The following is a 16,179-nucleotide window of genomic DNA, read 5'->3' as shown; positions in this document are numbered from 1 at the left end:
CCCAGCAGATATGATCCCTTGTCTGCAGGAAACTGCCTGCATGAATAGAAGCAGGTGAACTGTCTGGGGATTCTATCACTGGAGGAGCGATTGGATTCCACAAATACAGAGATGAGCTTTTTTTTTTCATGGGCCAGCGGAGATATCTCTTCCAAAGCAGGTCCAGTGATCACAAACGTACCTCTGGTTGTACCTCTGAAAAAGTGTGTCCCAGGCTGAAATGTGAGCACATCTGTGTGTATGCTTGGTTGTTATAGGCTTACAGATTACAAGCCTATTGAAGCACGCTCTCTGATTCTCTGAGCCGGGTACTACTTTTACAAGTATTCAGAATAGATAACATGCTTTTTTTTTTTTTACACAAGTAGCCCGGCCTGAGCCAGACAAACGCTTTGCTAATACCGACTCGGTGGGCTTGAGTCGAGTGCTAAATGCTCAGTTCAGGGACAAGGGTCAAGAAAGTAATACATTTTGTGATATTGTTAAGGCAAGGCGAGTATCTTTGTTATTCTTGATATAACCACCTGTTCACCTGCATGTGTTGAGTGGAGAGAGAGTTGGTCACTTTAAAATAAGCTGATAGTTTGTATTATTAAAAGTTATTTCAACGTATTTTTTAGGATATCAGCAAATCTTGTGATTGTGAGTCGGACAAGGTAGACTAGGCCCGATCTTTGCCATGTTTAACAGGTCAGTAAAGTCTTCATGTCACCCTAATCTGTATTGTTTTGTAACAAAGAAATTCCTGCTTCTTACATTCTTCACAGCAGACATCATGACATGTATAAGCAGGAAAAGCAAAGGCGTAATTGAATATATATAATTGACTCCGTGGCCATATAATGTCCACGCTGCTCATTGGCTTTCCTTATTTGGAAACCGAAATGATTGCAAGATGTACTTATCATCACACTTTTGTCTTGTATTGTCAGTGTGTGAGTATTGGTATTATATTTGAACACATGTAGACGTGTATATATATATATAGGTGCATCAGGAGTTTCAACATTTGTAAGTGTCAGAGCACTGGATGTTTCAAAGGAGACCTTGGGGCAATTTCTAGCAATGTTTGCCGCAACAAAAAAATGATTTTTGATGAGACGTCGGTACATCTACAGCTGAGTTTGCTGTGTACGCTAAGCCAAAACATGATCTTTTCCTTCCAGCTGTGTTTTCTATGCCTAAACCTAACCAGGCACAAAAGACATGGAGGCTTCACAGCACATTTCAGTTGAGTAGTCAATATTTGTCATACCTGTTCACTGTAGTGTACTGTTAAAACTCAAGAGAAGACAACTGTGTCGCTGTGGACATAACTTACTGCTTCAACTGTTTCTGCTGCATGTCGATAAGCACAGGTGCAAATTTTGTCCGTGTGTGTGTGCATATTTCAACATATATAGGGGTGTGTGTGTGCGTGTTCCCCCATGTGATCGTGGTTAAGCGATCATGGTTAAGCAGCTGTTAGGGGGCCCCAGTCTTTGGGTGGTCGCAGCCCTCATGCATAAATTATTACCTCAATCTCCTGCTGCTGGTCTTGAACTGTTTTGGGGTCACACTTTTCGAGAGCATCCACCTCCTGTAAGTAGTGTTTTGTACCCAACTACCATGAATATAAGAAATGTGGCACATCTGGTCAGATTGGATAAGTTTTGGATCCTTTTGGATTCTGATTCTGATTCTGATTCTGATTGATCAGACTTTTGGGGATCAATTTTGGTTCTGATCATATCTGGGTTAAAAATATTTGATGAATTAAAAAAACAAAACAAAATATGCCAAATACAAAAAATCTATCTAAGCAACTGTGATTCTTTTTTTGGATAAAATAACTATATTCTATAAAAAGACATAAGTACTGAAGGTCTGGAATTTGTATGAGCAACATAAGAGCCCCTATATTCATTGAGAAAAGAGTAAAATGTTGTGTTTTTCCCATTTAAAAACATTTAAAGACAAAAAAACACCACACATTCACAGACCTCTTATCTTAAAATAAGCTATTTGTGAGTGTACTCTGGTTTACTGTATCTGACTTTCTGTGAATGACTTTTTATTGCAAATATGTTTGCTTGTTTGTAAATGTGGAACTAAATGAACTTGAGCAGCCTTACAAACTTCCCCGATAAAGTTTGATGTAATGAGAGAAACGATGCATTTTGCGTTGTAACTGTGTTGCATCATGATGTGCACATAATTAGCCAAAGTTTATCTAAAACGACTTTCATTCGTCCATAAAACTGAGAGCGACCGGCCAACTTCCAGTCTTTGACTGACACTTGAGACGATAAAGAAAACACATGCTCGAATAAAACACACAAACAAAGCGCCACATGCTTCTAAAAACATAATTCACTGCATATTTTGCCGGCGTTTAATCATTCCCATAAGTATAAAAATTGCTGTTATTATCTTTGGCTATTATATCTAATTGTTGCCATAGCTGATATTATCAGAGTTATACTGGGCCAGAATGTGCGTGTTGCAAAGTGTTTGTGTGGGTGTGGATGAAAGTGTGTGTTGTCAAAGTCTATGTGTGTGTGTGTGTGTGTGGACCTACATTTGTGCACATGCATAAGTGTGTGTGTGTGTGTGCGTGTGTGTGACTTAAACAAACAGAGCATGTTTGGGAGGAATGTGGTGTGTCTGGAGATTGCAGGTCTCTGAGAACGCAGCACACTGGTGCACTTAACATAGTTGTTCATCAGCGGCAGTGTGATAGGAGTCTCTCTCTCCAACACGCACAGGTGACACAGTGCACACACACACACACACACACACACACACACACACACACACACACACACACACACACACAGACAACTGAACAGTCATACTTTCCATTAAGACACACAGTGAGGAGTTAACTGGTTGTTTTGGAGAAGGAGAGAGTCATACGACCACATTTCTAATTTGCTACCTCCTCCCGATATTCAAGGATAAGTTCCCCCGAAAATGAAAATACCATCATCATCTTATCACCATAATGATGAAGTTTCGTAGTCCACAAAACATTTCTGGAGCTTCACAGCAAATCAGTGTTTCAGCATTCCCCTAAACAACTGAAATAGATGTGAACTTGTTTTAAAGCATAAAAAACAGCCAAATTTCTTTTTTTTAAATGGCTTAATACAGTTTTCCCAGCATAATGCAACACTATGGAAGCCCTGAGACCCGAATTGATTTGAAAAGACAATATTTTCACCCTTGACGGGCAGTCGAGCTCATGCACCCACTTCATGAGCCGACACTTTTAGCTTAGCAGCTACAGTAAAGAGTTCGGCTTTAAAATGGTGTAAATAATGTCTTTAAAATCACTTTGGGATCTCGGGGCTTCCAGAGACTTGGATTACGCTGGACGAGCTGTATGGAGCCATTTTGCCTTATTTTTCAATTGTTTTTTTCAGAAGTCCCCATTTACCTCAGAAGAATGCTTCAAAGCTGTTTTGCACCAAAAATGTATTTTGACGAGGAAACTCCACCCGACTTCCATCTGCATTGGGGTTTGTACATTACGACTGAATATCATTTCTGGGTGAACTTATCCTTTAAAACCTTCTGTCATCATCAATCACTGTCAAGTCAAGCCAGGTCGGGTTAAATTCCTTTAAAAGTGCTTTTAGCCAAAGTTGGCCTCAAAAACACAGAGACTGATAAAAACAAAGGCTGCACAGTAAAAACAAAAGAGAACAGACAACTTACAAACTCCAGCGAAACTAATTCCACCATCCCCGGCTCACCGCATGCTAACTCAAGTAAGCCCGGTCACATAATAAAAACAATGATTCTTTGAGCAGCTATTACCACCATTTCTCATGAGCTGACATCAATTGTTTTGACTCCATCAGAAATCAAATGGAACCGTGCTCTTGGCGTCTCACTGAGGTTAATGCTGCAGCTTCGGCGCCAATTCAAAACATGGCTCTCCACCAAGGCATCCACTGCGCTGCTGAGTATTATCGAATTCCCAGCGACACTTCCCTCACCGCTTAAAATGCAGAGTGAGATTGGAAGTAATATGCTCAGCTGTGTAGGACAGAGATCAGTTTGATACTGTGAAAAAGATTGCAAAGGCACAGGGGACGCGCCAAAAAAAAAACCTTGAAGATTGTATAACTTAATCATTCATGAAAGAAGGCAGTAGAGAAACATTCAGGACCTATTCAAAAACACTGAGGGGTTTTATTCAGCCCCTGCTTCTCTGTCCAAGTTCTGAGCCTCATTGGGAGTGATAGCATTGTTATGAAGCCAAGCTTTTATGAGCTCTGGCCCTTCATGTTGATGATAGGATCCCTTTATAGCAGAACGACTGTTTTTTGCTAATGACCTCTGGTTTCTTTAGCGTTAGCATGCTGACGTAGCAAAGGGAAACAGAAAACCCACAAAATATTTGGACTCCGCTTCGCTTTGCTGTTTGGAAACGACTGAATAAAAATTTTAAAAAATCGAATAACTATTGTCTGTCGTCAGACACCATTGAATCGCAATAAAAGAAATACAAATAAAAGAAGAAGAAGAAGAAGAAAGAGAGAATCGTTGCTCATGCTTGTTTTCAAACCCAGTCGCAGGGAACAGATGTTGTTCATTCTGCTTGGCTGTGCTGAGGAAGAGCACCAAATCGTGCTGTTTTCAGCCCAAATAGCTCACGCACAATTACTCTGCCGGGGATCTGTGTGCGTTGGCACGTCGCTGCAGTTCCCCCTTTGTTTTCTTAATAATTAGCTTGTGTTTTCACAGGGGGTTTATATGTGTGTGGGGAAGCCAGCCTTTTCAAGGCTACTTATAATCTACTCCCTGGTCTGTCTGCCCTCCCTCTCTCCATCTAACCATTCCTTCATCTCCTCAATAGCTTACCTCACCCATCCTACCTGCTTTCTGTGTCTCTTTCCCAATGCCCAGAGCCTGCATGATGGATGAGTGTGAGTTCAGGTGTTTTTGCTACAGCTCATTTGAGGAGTGAAATAAAATGATGAGAAGTGGCACTGTGTTTGCATCATTAGCTTCTTCTTTCCTGAAAGGTTCGTGAACTCTAGAGAGGATCAGAGCAGTGGTCATGGTGAGTGTTGGGTGACTTAATCGCAAGGCATGTGGCCGCTCACGCTGTATTAACACTGAATGTAATAGGGCATGGCTCGGGCAATGACCTAATATAGGAAAATGTTCTAAGATAGATAAGATAACTAATATTATTCATCTTTATTATTTATCAGCAGTATATTTCAAGCATTCACCAGTCTATTTCTGCTAGCCGTATGTTCAGTGGCTGTCTGGTGTTAATCAGTTGTGCTTGTGTTTTACTCGGGATTGGTTTGTAAATCAAACAGCCAGTGGCAGAGCTGATACAGCAGACTGTGAGCTGTAGTTTTCCTGGTATACACACAGACACCAGTGTCTCTGGGCTCTAGGTGGAGTGGACAGGCCGAGTGGTGGACCAGAAGCAGGGCAGCGCACCCTTGCCTGTGGACAGCCAGCCAGTCCGCTCTACTTAATGAGCGCAGAGACACTCTTGGGACCGAAGAGGTTGGTCTGTTTACCTGCAAAGCTACAGCTGATAAACCGCCGTATCAGAACGCAACAGTACCAGAGTTAACAGTTTAAGTCAAACATAGAGAACGCAGGCATTGAAGCCAACCAATCAATCAATCTGGTGTCACACATTTTTACGATGTAAAATGTTTTCAGATTTTATACATCGAGAACTTAGAATGACAAAAATCCCTTATCTCTTAAAAAAGTATAAAAAGGTGTACTTTTTAAAACTTTGGTACCATCACTTCTCTGTACCTAATGTGTGTTCACCATATGAACTCCACTGTCAAACACACTTCCGCTGTCAGTCAATAGTGGCTGTGTTTGACCAGTGGTCGATATGCTCTGTGTGAGCCAATCTCATTGATTTTCCACCTGCTCAGCCGCCTCGATCACCTTGACCCCGGTGGGATCTGTTCACATGGCCTCTGTTAATTAAACTGAACCAAGGACATGCATTTGATAAAACACACATACGCAGATAAAGACACAGTCACTTAAACACACTTGGGAGTGCAGCTGTAGTCAGCTGGCTCACGTACACACACACACACACACACACACACACATTCACATAGACATTTTAGATGTTACAGAAGAAGCTCTGTGACTGGAGGGTCACCGGTTCAATCCTTGAATCATCTGGGAAAATGTGGGTAGGGTGAATGAGTAACTGCCGTTAACAGCTGCTGCAGGAGTTCCCTCAAGAAAATCATTTCCAGGGCAAATGTTGGGATAAAGACTCATTGATAGCTAAAAATACAAAGTTGTGAATGTATCTGTTTTAGTTGGTTAAAAGTGAAGCATAAATATAAAGTGAAGAGAACGAAAGGTATGATTAACAGTGACTTTGGGCTGAATGATGGCCGTCATGCCTGGATAATATTTTTATCCAACGCCTTTGAAAGCCAGGTGGCTCAAAACCAACTGCTCCTGTGGAGCTGCTTAGCGTCTGACAGTACAAGACTGTGCAGAGCTGCTCCCAGGTGTGAATGCATAGAGCTGTGTGAATGTGGTGTTGATGTTTAGAGAAGAGACCGTGAACGCTTAGTTGACTTTCAATAAATTGTTAAGCATGCACATTCTCTCTGACGTTGTTTCTGTCTCGTGTTATGAGAACTTTAGCCGAGTCTGAACCCTTCACTAAAAGGCTGCAGAGGTTGGGAACTGAGGAACATGACTGCCATTCAACAATTAGTCATGAGGATACCCACTTTTGAATGGTAATGTTCCTGTTTTCAATTGAGGCATCCGTACTGAAATGCATCTACCCATGGCACTGCGGGACATTGAATTAAAAAGTCTCCCAAAAGGGAAATGCACAGAAGAATTTGTGGAAACTGAGGTCGCTGGCAAAGACTCTAGATAACTCGGCTGTCCTTCCCTCTTTTCCCCAGCTTGGCATAGAGATCTACCAAACCCTCAGTGCAAACTGACGTCAAACAGCACTGACATTCGACAGTTGCTGAGCATCCAAAACCCACATAAATATCATACGGTGAACAACAGTAGTTCTGCTATTGGCATTATTTAGTGAGCTCTCACACCATATTCTAATTTTTAACACACAAGGTGTAGAAAAGTGTGAGTTTCAATGTACACGCTTTATTTACCAGAAGTTGGCAGCTATCCTGCCTTTATTAGCATTGATGAAGGTGAGATGAATAACGATATTTGGGTAACAAAGTGTGATACTGTATAATGAAAAAGAAAGAGTTGCATGACATGTTGTCATAACAATGCTGAAATATCTTATTTATTGGCAACAATTTATATTAATCATCATTAATAAATGGTACATTAATAGTTAATTAAACTTAAGTTAATAGTTAATTCACTGTTAACTAACAATTAAATGTTTTATAAACCACTGATCAAGCAGTTATAAAGGTTTATAAACATCAATTGCAACTTAAAGGTGCAATATGTAAGAATCGGCCACCTGTTGAACTAATACTCCAAACAAATAGGGGGCAGCATATCACCAGAGTAACTGCTAACTGTATGTACTGTACTCTTCTATGCATCCAGCTGTTGTTAGGTCAGTTAGCCATGCAGCTAGCCGGAGTAGTGAGGGAGTCTAGCACGTGAGCTAAGAGGAGCTAAGCTAGCTAGAAGTAGTACGTCTAAAACTATGTATTTTGAACATGATCTCCATATTGTTCATATAAGGAATAGATGAAAATATACCTAAAATATCTGAACTCCAGAGTTGGTGCTTATTTTACAAAAAAAAAAAAAAAAAAAAAAACCCTGATAAAATTGGAGTATACAGTATTGTTGCTCTGTTATAGGTGTACTGGTTTAATGTAGTGCCCATGAACTACACATGCATGCACATAGACCATAGGCCCTGGTCCAGGCCCTCGATGAGGCTGTGGGAACGGGGTCACACCTGCAGTGGCTGGCAGGGGTGATAAACGATGTTGCTTTAAACTTTGGAGACCGTCATTTTTGGGAGCCGCTGTTTACCCTCCATTGAAGTATAATAGGGGCCTTTGAAAGCTCGAATGCCAGGGACAGAGGCTGCCCTCTGTCTGGTGTTTTGAAAGGAGGAGAAACTAGCCCTCGATTAGCTAATGACACATTCTGCTTCGATTTGCCATAATAGGACAGAGCAGCCCTCTGACATTTGGACTGGCATTTCCTACTCTGGCTGCTTTGGAAAGTTTTCTCACAGCTTTCACCACTCGAAGCGAATAAATCAGTTTAGAACAATTTTTGCAGAAATTTCACGGCCATTTTTTATGACGCAAATTAAGACGGACGTACATGTGTTTACAAGATGGTCCTAAAAAGTGTCAACGTGCATGTAAAAACACCTCTGTCCTTACTGTGCTACTCATACACCAAAGCCGGACAGCTCATGCTCTTCAGTCATCGCCTGCCCGAAAAACCCTTTAACAGTACTTGCTGTATCAGACACCGGAGCTGCCTTTTCATGCTAGTTTGGAGAAGTCATCAGTGGATCCTCTTACCACCTCTCTTATCAGATGAGGTTGCATATCTGGGTGCTCCTCCTCATTTGTCTTCTAGGCCCGAAGCGATAAAGTGACGCGAGAATGACAGTCTAGACTGCAGCTGTCTCGGTATGAAGCATTCCAAGGCTTCACTGAAAAGCACTGTAATCTCTCTGCTTCACACACACATACACATGGACGGACATTAAAACAAACACAGCCACAGCAGATACATTCACATGTACTGCACCAACAATTATATGGGTGTGTGCACGCAGCCTCATGCACAGAAAAAACAGCCAATTGATGTTAATCCAAGCATGCAGTGGCTGTGTATTAGATCATGATTAGCCCGCACTGCCTGCGGCAAGCGGAACGTCGAAGATCCAGATTTTTTTTTCGTCTTTTTTTGTTAGGGGATTTATGCGGTTAATAACTCCGGCAACTTTATTGAAAGTCTTATATCAACTGTCATTCAAGTTTTCAGTTTCTACTCAACGAGTTTTGATTGTACTTGTCATGCAGATTTACAGCCATGAATAGACTTTTGTTGGTGGAGTGTCGTCAATGGATACAAAAGTCAACAAGCCTGTGCGCTGTAAACACACATGCAGGTCTACGTTTTGAATGATTAGAAGATTAAAGTCTGCATTTTAAGCACATTTTGGCTCTTTTACAACACTTTCCAACACTTTATGTATGTGTATATAAGGAACTATCCATGTATAAAGGCAGAAAAGCACAAGAACACATGCTGTCGACTTTCACACACCTAAATTTTCATCAATGAAAACTTTTTTTCATTCACAAAGAAACTTCTCCTCCCTGAAATCAAGTCACTTCCCTCAGCTAAACAACCCCAGAGAAAAAAGTTGCAACCATAACAAATGGGTTTAAATAGCAACCATGCAGCGACAATCTCCTCACAGAGCGGTGCATTGTGGTTGTCATTCATCACGCCGCCGCAGCATAACGTGGGACTTCCACAACAATTACTTCTGTCATTAAACTCCCCGTATTGTTGTCGTTTTCTCATGTGATAAGGGTGATTACCGGCCAAGCGAGGGCTAATCTTCTCCAATCTGCTCTGCGGTAGGAGGAAAAGCAAACCTCAGCTTGCCACTCAAGCCTGACCAGGGGAAAGGCCTGTACTGCTGTGTTGGACTGCCCTCCTGTGGCTTCTAGGAGGGACTTTTAATCATACTGTAAACCTTCTTCTGCTGTTACACTTAAGGCTGGATGAAGAGCCCTGTCTGGGACTCCCCAAAGGCTTTAAAAGCGAGATTTGTGCATACATTTTAAAACAGAATTATACCATGAATATATACATTACAAGGGATAGATAGATAGATAGATAGATAGATAGATAGATAGATAGATAGATAGATAGATAGATAGATAGATAGATTCTGTAGACTTCCTGTATTTATGTTTTGTGGGTTTTTGTGATGTATTTTCCTTGTTCTGTTTCCCTCCTGTGTTCCTGTGCTCCTCCTCAGTCTGCTTTCCCTCCACACCTGCTCTGCATCACCTTCGTCAGCCCAGTCCTGTTCCCAGTGTTCTTCCCAGTCTTGTTTCCTCGCCCCATTCTCCTCACCTGTCTCTCCACCTCTCTGCACCTGCACCTCGTCCCCTCGTTAGTTTGTATTTAAGTCCAGTCATTATTTTAGTCTTTGTCGAGTCATCTGTTTTGTTTGCCTGTTCCTCCTGTTGCAGACGAAACCCTTTGTCCGCTGATGATGAAAGTTACATAAGGGTTGTGTTAATGGTTAATTGTCCTAAACCTGCATATTTGCAGCTTTGTTCTCATCAGATTGTATTTCTAAATATTGATTTTTTTTTTTTAAAGTGAGTTATTTGAAGTCAAATCTTGTTTACTGAAGCAATTAAGTCAATGGTTCGATTACTTCCTAGTCTGATGGATGTGTTTTGCTGAATTTCTTATCATTGCCCCCTTTTAATCCTGCTAATTCACAGGTTTAGTCCACATTGTTCCTTCTGTACATCATTTGGGATTATAGCATCTGCAAAAAGTCTTAAAGGGGATGTAAATATTTAGTAGCAGGGCATATAATCTCTCCACTTCCCCTGCAGTCCAGTCATGTACAGTATATGGACACAGCGCAGCTCTCACAAGCTCTTTTACTCTCTCAGGCTACATCATTCACATCATCGTAAAAGCGGAGGCCCTTCATCACTTTACAGTACCCAGCGCTACCGTTAGCCCCAGGCTCTCACATCAAGGCCTGCAGCCTTCCGCCCCACACTAGTTGTAAACCCGGGCTCTGAGTGTAAGAGGGAAGAGGGATGAGAGGGGTTATTGATGTGCTATAAACCCCGCTTTTTATCGGGGGAGGGAGGAAACTAGGTGTGGGGCGAGCAGAGGAGGCCCTCTAGCTGCCCATTTCCAGCAGGTGAGTCAGAAAAACTGAGGAGATGTTGTGCACGGGCTGGTTTTTGTTGTTTGTGCGCTCAGGAGCCCCGTAAACTGCAACAGGCACGAAATTCAATTTGCAATTTGAACAAGCGTGTGAATATTTCCCCACTGGTTGAAAATGATATTTGATTCAGACCAACCACTAAACCTCTTGTTCATGAGGATGATATGATATCATGAAACACGCTATGATATCCATCCTGACAATTCAACTACAGGCTGTTTGGGGGTGAATTATTAGATTAATTAGGTCCATTATAATCCACTGAGTTTCATCTGTTACGTGTGTAAAACAGTTTTATCATAGATGTATCGCAGTGTCGGCTAGCATAAGGTTTGATTTGGACCACTAGATGTTTCTAACAAAGAAAATACAAAAATGTATCAAATATATAACTGTTTCTGCTTTTTGTATTTAGCATCCCTTTTATTTTCATAACCACAGCATGCTGTGTAATGGTTTGGGCTTTTATGTTTGTTGATTTCTGTTTTATTTTGTAAATTATATCCATATGCGTCATGTTTAAGTTTTCACTTCCTGTCTTTGTCTTTTTCCCACCCTTTTCCTATGTACACCTGTATTTCATTGGCCGATCATTCCTGTGTATTTAAGTCTGTGTTTTCCCGTCACTCCCTGTGCTTTTCCCACTTTGTTCTCTGTGGCTTGTGGTTTGCCTTCAGTTTTGTATTTCTCTTTATTTTTTTCTTTGGACTTTTCTTTGTGTGCCTTTTGCTGTTTGGGTCCGTCTTTGTGTAAACATACATGGTGGGCAGGGGGACAGATTGTGCAGGAATTCTGTCAATCAAGGCAACTTGGGATCTTGCTACCATTTCGCATCTTAACAGTACAATTCAATATGTGTTTGCTTGTGGCCCATAGTCCAACGTTAAGTTTCAGTTTTGGCCCTCAAAGGGAAAAAGTGGGGGAGCAAACACCCATGTAGCACTGCAATATCTACAAATGAAGACATGTGATGCTCGATGACATGAGATTGAGACTTTGCAAAACGATATCAGTTGACACAAGCTGCATGCAACCATATCCATCCAAAATATTCCTATAAACCTGCACACTGTTGTAGGACAACATGACAACAGCATTAGCTACCGCAGAAATGTGAGATTCAGACTTTTATTTTATGAGCCCTGGATAGATGCCCCCATCTTCTTCTCCAGCTGTTGAGCTCAGAGTCCCACTCTTGTCCTGAATCTGTAACACACATACACACACCTCTTCCTGCAAAGGTATGCATACACACAGGTATACGCACACACTTGTGCATGAGGAAAAAAACAGAAAAGAGAAGAATTTTTTTGCATTCAGTGACCTTGTACATTCCTGCATGAGAACCCCCTTTTTCACACACCTACACTCACAAACACACATGATGGCACACACACACACACACACACATACACACCAGTCCTTAGGGCGATCATTTGTCATCTGGAGAAGAATTTACAGTCATGCTCTTTATGCTGGAGGCTCGGACTTAAGGCATTCCTCTGGAAATTTATGTCCAAACAGCTGTGGTCTCATCCGCCTCTGTGCGGACCTTGAAGACAACGCTGTCCCAGGAATTATGAGGGGGATCCAATCCATTACACACCTCCAGTCACTTCTCAAGTGTGCGTGTATGCACGTGTAAGCCATCTTCTCTGTGTGTCTCTGTACGTCCGTCAGAGTGTTTTCCTACTTTCACAGTGTGCTTGCAGCTGCCTTACTCCCTGTGTATGTATGTGTGTGCGCGTGTGCTTGTGCGTAAAGGATTCCGAGATGGTTTTTTTACGTTCAGCTCTTTGATGGCTGAACGGTTATCCTGCGGCTTTATGCATCGGAAGCCCACAGTTTAAAGGGGGAAAGCCCTGATTTCACATTGCAGCCATATGGACTGTTATGTTTCCCTCTTAAAGCGAGGGCCGCACCAGAGGTAAACACCAGGCCACAGTAATAGATGAGGTCTTCTAATGGCCGCAGAGTGACCTCATCGTAAGCTGGTGTGCACATGGGAGGAAGAAGATGAATAATCCGTGTTTAATATGGATGTTTGATTTTCAGAATTATATTTATTCATTCAAAGGCCGCTGAAAGCAATTTACGCACATGCAACTCAAAAGGATGACATTTACTCACAGATCTCATCTCAGCTATTCCCCAGATTTGAACCTTCAACCCCCCCGAGCTTCATTCTCTAAAATGATTTTGTGTTTTCATTCCTAATAGCTCATTTAAGCCTGATAGATGTCAGGCCAACCCACACTCATTCTCTGTGTGTGTTTTTTTCCCTCTGCAGATTCAACACACTGGCAGCAGTAAGGTAATGTAAAGGCTGGAAACTCAATAAAGTGTGATGATGATGTGATGTGTTTAGCGAGGAGGGTTCAAGGCTTCGCTCTGTGCATGTTTTCAGCATGCCGTCATTTTCTTGTACTGCCAAACCCCTGTGGGATGTACAGTAGTGGAGGGAGAGAGAAGGTGAGGGTAAAGGGGAGAGAATTGTGAATGGTGCATCAGAGATTCAGGAACCTTTCTGATGATTTTGTCCAGCTCCCCCTTTTTGTATTTGAGTAATCGTTGATGACTTTGAAAAATCCCAGAGAAGTGAATGGGAGTCACTGGAGCTGAACTGAGAGGTAACACTATGCAGTCCACAACTAGGTGGATTAGAAAAATAGAAAAATGGGTCAACACATTGTGTCAGACTCGTCCTTCGCTATCAACATGTTTTCACTTTCTGGACAAGATCACCGAGATGAATTACTGAACTTGACATAGAAGTGAAGAGGGAATAAAGACAGTTTCATCAACACAATAGTGACAGCAATAGTGGATAACACAGTCGCAGGAGACAAGATGGTGCTCTAACCTTATGAATGTGAATCTAAAAAGCAAGAATCCTGTCAATGATTGTTGGCTTTTTGATTTTTTTTATGTTAAATTGGAACCATTAAGGTTAGAAAAAAGAACTGGGAGCTTTCAAATTGCAGTGTGCAGATAGCTTCACCTGTGACACGCAGTCTGTCTTATGACTGAACCTAAAAGCTTCCGCTACTTATATTTCCTGTAAGTCTCCTTTGGAAATTAATAGTCATGGAATAAGAACTCAGATCTTGTACTTGAATAAAAGTAGCAATACCAGTGTGGAAATACATTCAATGAAGAAACATATTAACATCAAAACATAGTTAAAGTATCAAAAGTACAAATACTCGCTATGCAGAAAGGCCCAAATTAGAATAACAAATGTTATAATCATGACTGAATTATAAATAGTGATGCATGACCTTTCACATCACCTTAATGTTGCAGCTGATAAAGGTGGAGCTTTACTGATTGTGAATTTCAACAAGGGTTCAATTTATGTCTTAATAATAAATAATTACACAACATTATTGTTTGCTGTTTTGTTTGTGATGTTTTGAATTATCAGTCTGAATCAGCAAGTAACTAAAAACTTATCAAATAAATCTACTGGAGTTAAAACTACAATATTTCCCTGTGACATGAAGTGGAGTAGAATTATGAAGCAGCATAAAACAAATACTCGAGTAAAATAAGAGTTCCTCAAAATCACACTTGAATTGGACCATAGTATGTGAGTAAATGTACTTAATTACTTCCCATCACTGGAAGTTCTCTGAGCTCAAGAGAACGGGTCAGTATTTGTCTTTGAAGTGCTTTCTGTCTGTTACATCATTTCTCTCCTCCACTGTCACACACTCCATTCATCACATCTCTTTCCACGAATATACAGCATCTTATTTATAGCAGGTAATCCTGTGTCTTGGTGTTTCATGATTTACAAACCTGAAGTGCATCGGCCATTACTTTACAGAACTTTAAAAGATTTGATTGCAGAGTACGCTGCAGGGAAAGATGAGGTATTATGTAGCCCACTGGAATAAGCTTTGCTTTGAATAAGTGGGTGAAACTGAGAGTGAGTGAAGGACGGACGCTGCAGCTTTATTCTGTCTGACACACCAGGAATTCCATGCAGTCATTTGTGCCACTTTCTATTCACCTTGGCCTCACTGACAGAGCGGCTGATTAATCATGATAACAATGTTTTCCTTTTATTTAGCCCTCACCTCCCAGCGCTGGGACAAATTACTTTCTTCGAGAGTCAGCAGGTGAGGCTGAAGCTCGGACCACCAGCGTGTCCAGCCAAAACTGGGGATAGACTTTTTTTCAACTTCTTTTTAACTCTTTCAACACAGTGTTGTGTTGCTGTTGCAGTGTTTGAAGACATTCCATTTCACAAGTTGGCTGAAAACCACCAAATGCCAGAGGAAAATACTATTGATAAATACTTCCTTTTCCTTAAGAATCTATTACTGACCCCTCCAGAAATTACGTCAGCTTAGCCCAACTTTATTAACAGACTTACTGACAACTCAAATCTAAAGAAATGGCTAATGTGATTCAGCCAGATGTGTCGAAGCATTTGGCACGAGGAGGTTAATGCAGTCGACTCTGGCGAAGTCTGAAGGAAGCCTGCTTCTGCCTTCGTCTTGCCTCAGGAGGTCATTTGGTCTGATGCCTTTTGCTCCACATAATATAAACTTCCTCACCACAAGCTGCTCACAAACAGCATAAATAAACAACCCCTGGACAAACCGGGCTTTGGAGCTTGTTAGGGTGCACGATTTCAACATGAGAGTTTGTTTGTTCAAATTTGCTCGCACAGTGACCCAACTCCTTTATACTGAGCACATGTGGGGAAGAGGGCACGGAGAGGCGAACATTTCAGAGGGGGAAGAAAAGTGGAAAAATCCATATTTTTCCAATATGCAGACGGGGCCGTTCATCAGGCAAAGTTTGACACATGTCTTTTGAAAAAGTTTGAAACAACAACTTGGTGGAAAAAGTCGGGCGGTTTGGCTAAACAAATGTCATTTTTGGAAAGCTGCTGCAAGGAGGATGAGAAAAGCAAAGATGATGAAAAGAATGAAAAGATACATTCCTGAGAATCTAACTCACTGCCGCGCTGTTTCCTGGGCTTGATTAGAGGGACGCAGTTGCTTGCGGGTGCATTAAGATTAAGATCTCAGCTGTCCAGAGGGAATTACAAAAAGGAAGCAATATGAGTATCTTTATCAAATGTGACATTGGTTTTTATAAAAGGAAGTCCCATTACGGCGTATGCTTATACTGTGCAGCCATGCAGCTACAGCACTGTTTGTGATGGTAACAGAGGCCGTTTTGTAATCAAAAGGTCACAGGACTGAATGCAACGAGGGCCCGTCCAAATT

This window comes from Pagrus major, chromosome 15, assembly GCF_040436345.1.
Source record: "Pagrus major chromosome 15, Pma_NU_1.0".
Lineage (NCBI taxonomy): Eukaryota > Metazoa > Chordata > Actinopteri > Spariformes > Sparidae > Pagrus > Pagrus major.
This window is presented reverse-complemented; position numbering follows the sequence as displayed.